Consider the following 5,956-nt stretch of genomic DNA (forward strand, 5'->3'; position numbering starts at 1 on the left):
ACAGACAGAAGATGAAGATGGAAGACTTTCTGGAGCTGATCATGGTTCTTCTCCAATTAATTGTTCGCGAGGACGCTTCACATTTCAACATGGGAGAAAAAATGATAGACCCAAGATTTGTGCAAAAAGAAGGCACTAAAGTGGACTTTACATGGACATATGCCTAGCATTTGGCTATCTTCTTTGTAATCTTTGTGCTCCCAAACATAAAAACATTATGTCAAATGGCATGACTCAACACTATAAAGTCATGACCCATGCAATTTGGAAAGGAAAAAGACTAGATATCCTTTGTAATAGAAAGGTCATAGGACCTTAGCAAAATGACAGTGTAAAAATATAATTCTGGTAATAATAAAAGAAAGATCGAGGAGTCATGGGAAGAAAGAAGTGGTTGAGAGAAGTTGTAACTTCCTCTCTCTTCTCCTTTTATCTCTTCATCTCCACGACTTTCTCCCTCTCTCTCTCTTTGGGCACAACTTTCTTGTCTCTTCCCTTTGCACATTCCTGTTTGTTCTAATGGAAGAGGGAGAGCTTGAAGATGGTGAGGATGCAGAGCCTTTGTGTGCCTGATGGATGGGTATGGGTGTTTATTTGGAGTGGAAGAGTAAGAGTTTCTACAGATTTTGAAGGTCGGGCATTGTAGATGCCACTCTACAACCTGGTTTCTGAGCATATTTTGGTGCCTCCTCCGGGCTTCTCCATTTTTGGCGATCTTGCCAGGGGGTAGAGTAGCTTTTGAAATCTGCAGAAAATTCTGGTTGTGATCATCAATGTCATGCACTTATTCCTCGAGCAAGGTCTCTGGTCTCTTCGAAATGTGACTCTTGCGGTGAAGACTAGAAGATTCGACATACAGTAGAGAAGACAAAAGAGACATGCCATCGAATTAAAACACAAAACGTCAACGCCATATAGGAGAATTCGATGCCTCCAGTCACAAGCCAATGAAGAGAAAAGCCCATTTGACATTTGATATTCCTTTTTATTGCCCACAATCCAAATCTGAGAAGGGCGCAACCTGCTTCTTGAAGAAAGAGATTTGATTCAAAGCAGAAGCAGATGACGAGACGAGATCAACAAGGATGCTGCTCCGACACGCTACATTGAGACCATTTTCCCTCCTTTTCTTTCTAATGCTCCCTCCACTCCAAAAGCAGAAACCCTATATTCCTCATATATCACACTTATTATTTAGTTTTTGATAGGTTTTTTTCCTTCAATAAAACTTTGTTTTCCTTTTCCTATTTCTAAGTAAATCTTACATCAACTGGGTGGAAAACTTAATGATAATTCTTTTTTGAGGGTGTTTTCAATTTGGATATCTTTACATGGGTTGATTTATGTACTTCATGTGGATGTTATTTTCTCTTGTATTGCTTTTGTGTAGTTACACTTGCTTACATGATTGTGTGAAGAGCCTTATCCTTTGTGTGATGTGCTATTGAACTTAGATAAACAACCTACTTGTGTTTGTATATGAATTTATTTCCCCCTTCCTTCCCCTACCAATGAAAAAAAAAAAAATTCAAGAAGAAGAAAATGACAGACAGAAGATGAAGATGGAAGACTTTCTGGAGCTGATCATGGTTCTTCTCCAATTAATTGTTCGCGAGGACGCTTCACATTTCAACATGGGAGAAAAAATGATAGACCCAAGATTTGTGCAAAAAGAAGGCACTAAAGTGGACTTTACATGGACATATGCCTAGCATTTGGCTATCTTCTTTGTAATCTTTGTGCTCCCAAACATAAAAACATTATGTCAAATGGCATGACTCAACACTATAAAGTCATGACCCATGCAATTTGGAAAGGAAAAAGACTAGATATCCTTTGTAATAGAAAGGTCATAGGACCTTAGCAAAATGACAGTGTAAAAATATAATTCTGGTAATAATAAAAGAAAGATCGAGGAGTCATGGGAAGAAAGAAGTGGTTGAGAGAAGTTGTAACTTCCTCTCTCTTCTCCTTTTATCTCTTCATCTCCACGACTTTCTCCCTCTCTCTCTCTTTGGGCACAACTTTCTTGTCTCTTCCCTTTGCACATTCCTGTTTGTTCTAATGGAAGAGGGAGAGCTTGAAGATGGTGAGGATGCAGAGCCTTTGTGTGCCTGATGGATGGGTATGGGTGTTTATTTGGAGTGGAAGAGTAAGAGTTTCTACAGATTTTGAAGGTCGGGCATTGTAGATGCCACTCTACAACCTGGTTTCTGAGCATATTTTGGTGCCTCCTCCGGGCTTCTCCATTTTTGGCGATCTTGCCAGGGGGTAGAGTAGCTTTTGAAATCTGCAGAAAATTCTGGTTGTGATCATCAATGTCATGCACTTATTCCTCGAGCAAGGTCTCTGGTCTCTTCGAAATGTGACTCTTGCGGTGAAGACTAGAAGATTCGACATACAGTAGAGAAGACAAAAGAGACATGCCATCGAATTAAAACACAAAACGTCAACGCCATATAGGAGAATTCGATGCCTCCAGTCACAAGCCAATGAAGAGAAAAGCCCATTTGACATTTGATATTCCTTTTTATTGCCCACAATCCAAATCTGAGAAGGGCGCAACCTGCTTCTTGAAGAAAGAGATTTGATTCAAAGCAGAAGCAGATGACGAGACGAGATCAACAAGGATGCTGCTCCGACACGCTACATTGAGACCATTTTCCCTCCTTTTCTTTCTAATGCTCCCTCCACTCCAAAAGCAGAAACCCTATATTCCTCATATATCACACTTATTATTTAGTTTTTGATAGGTTTTTTTCCTTCAATAAAACTTTGTTTTCCTTTTCCTATTTCTAAGTAAATCTTACATCAACTGGGTGGAAAACTTAATGATAATTCTTTTTTGAGGGTGTTTTCAATTTGGATATCTTTACATGGGTTGATTTATGTACTTCATGTGGATGTTATTTTCTCTTGTATTGCTTTTGTGTAGTTACACTTGCTTACATGATTGTGTGAAGAGCCTTATCCTTTGTGTGATGTGCTATTGAACTTAGATAAACAACCTACTTGTGTTTGTATATGAATTTATTTCCCCCTTCCTTCCCCTACCAATGAAAAAAAAAAAATTCAAGAAGAAGAAAATGACAGACAGAAGATGAAGATGGAAGACTTTCTGGAGCTGATCATGGTTCTTCTCCAATTAATTGTTCGCGAGGACGCTTCACATTTCAACATGGGAGAAAAAATGATAGACCCAAGATTTGTGCAAAAAGAAGGCACTAAAGTGGACTTTACATGGACATATGCCTAGCATTTGGCTATCTTCTTTGTAATCTTTGTGCTCCCAAACATAAAAACATTATGTCAAATGGCATGACTCAACACTATAAAGTCATGACCCATGCAATTTGGAAAGGAAAAAGACTAGATATCCTTTGTAATAGAAAGGTCATAGGACCTTAGCAAAATGACAGTGTAAAAATATAATTTTGGTAATAATAAAAGAAAGATCGAGGAGTCGTGGGAAGAAAGAAGTGGTTGAGAGAAGTTGTAACTTCCTCTCTCTTCTCCTTTTATCTCTTCATCTCCACGACTTTCTCCTTCTCTCTCTCTTTGGGTACAACTTTCTTGTCTCTTCCCTTTGCACATTCCTGTTTGTTCTAATGGAAGAGGGAGAGCTTGAAGATGGTGAGGATGCAGAGCCTTTGTGTGCCTGATGGATGGGTATGGGTGTTTATTTGGAGTGGAAGAGTAAGAGTTTCTACAGATTTTGAAGGTCGAGCATTGTAGATGCCACTCTACAACCTGGTTTCTGAGCATATTTTGGTGCCTCCTCCGGGCTTCTCCACGTAGGCACAGAAAGTCATCTGCAGTCATGATGTAGTCTTCAATGAAGACAAGATGCATTGGTAGCCTGAGAGAGTTGTTGAAATCCATAGGGTCATATTTTAGGAGAAGCCAAGAGCTCCCACACAGCCAGTTGGACAGTCTACAGCTGCAGTAGATGCTCATGGTTAGGGTGTTGGATAGGCAGCAGAGCTTGCCATGAGACGGTCTACTAAAGATAGATGTCCACCTGATAGATTTCAGCCCTTGATGCATTATGTCTTGGTTACAGATGTAGGAGAGACTTTCACATATGATGAGGCTATGCGCAGGGGTGACAGTCACTCTTGGGAGAGGGCTATGCAGTCTAAGATAGACTCCTTGCATAAGAATGATACTTGGGATTTGGTTTCCTTGCCTATGGGCAAGAAGGCTTTGCCATGCAAGTGAGTGTACAAGCTGAAAAGTACCCCTGGACACCCCAAGCCGACATACAAGGCTAGATTGGTAGCAAAGGGTTTTAAGCAGGAGCATGGTGTGGACTTTGATGAGGTCTTTTCTCCTGTGGTTAAGATGACCACCCTGCGCTTAGTTTTAGCTTTGGTTGCTCAACTTGACTTGGATTTATACTAGATGGATGTCAAGATGGATTTCTTACATGAGGAACTGCATGATGAGATTTATATGGAGCGGCCTAAGGGCTTTGCAGAACCTGGTAGGGAGCACCTAGTGTGCAAATTGAAGAAAAGTATTTATGGCTTGAAGCAGGCATCTAGGGAGTGGTATCATAAATTTGATATCTTTATGCAGTCATAGGGCTATAGCAAGAGTGCTATGGATCTATGTCTTTACACGAAGAAAGCCCGTGATGGTTCTTTATTGATTTTGGTACTCTATGTGGATGATATGTTGATAAGGGAAAGCTCATGATTAGCTAGATGCTCTTAAGTCTCAACTCAAGAAGAGCCTCTCAAATACTTGGTATTCTCATTAGATGCGACAAGCATCAGGGACTCCTCTACTTGTCACAGAGGGAGTACATTCATAAAGTCCTTGAGCACTTTCGCATGCAAGACGTAAAGCCTATTGGCTGTCCATTGCCTTCTTATGTGAAGGTATCACAGGTTGATTATCCGCAGACAGATGAGCAGAGGGCCGAGATGGCCAAGATTCCCTATGCATCCGCAGTGGGCAGTCTTATGTATGCCATGATTGCCACTCGTCTAGATATTGCCTTTGTAGTTGGTGTTGTGGCACGCTATATGGCTACACCTGGCAAGAAGCATTGGGATGCCGTGAAGGGTATCGTGAGGTACCTGAAGGGTACTACAAATATGTGCATATGCTATGGCAGCCACGATACAGGAGTTGTGGGGTACACTGACTCTGATTATGTAGGACATGCATATAGTAGGAAGTCCACTTCCAGCTATGTATTCACCTATGCTGGAGGTGCTGTTTCTTGGATATTCAGGGTGCAGAAATGCACGGACCTTTATACTATAGAGGCTAAGTATGTTGCAGCCACTGAGGCTTGCAAGGAGGCCATTTGGTTGGGTCGTTTGGTTTTGCTGACCTTGGTATTGATGCTATCCCTATACTGCATTTGGATTCTGTGAGTGTTGTTCAGTTAGCCAAGAATCCGGTCTTCCATGCGAAGACGAAACACATTGAGGCAAGGTATCACTTCATATGTGGGGTCATTGAGGACAAGTCTATTGATCTTGTCGACCAGAATCCTATAGATCTGCTCACGAAAAGCCTCTCTACAGAGCGCTTTGCCTTCCTCAGGAGGTTGATGGCCGTGGGATGAGAAGACATCTTTCCTCATCCTGTTGTACATGTGTACATGTTGTACTATCTTTTTTCTTTTTTCTTTTCACTCCTCACTAGGGCATATTCGCCTTTAAGTGGGAGGTTGTTGGGGGTAAAGGCGCCTCCGCCTAGCCGCTCGTGTATTACTACACTGACAGTCATCGCCACTGTACATTGCAGGTGGTCGGGCGCCTACCACCGTCACTTTATTCTTTATTCTTTTAGTGACAGTTTGAATAAACGAAGGCCCGGTCACACATTGTGACTATTTGAGTTCCCATTTCTTGTCTCTCTCTTTCTTGCTCTTGCTCTTGCTCTCCCGCCATAGCTCTCGAGTGCAAGCTTCGATCCTTGTCACCTTTCAACTTCA

The sequence above is a fragment of the Lygodium microphyllum genome, chromosome 3, assembly GCF_053477565.2.
Source record: "Lygodium microphyllum isolate KBCC chromosome 3, Lygodium_microphyllum_v1.1.10, whole genome shotgun sequence".
Lineage (NCBI taxonomy): Eukaryota > Viridiplantae > Streptophyta > Polypodiopsida > Schizaeales > Lygodiaceae > Lygodium > Lygodium microphyllum.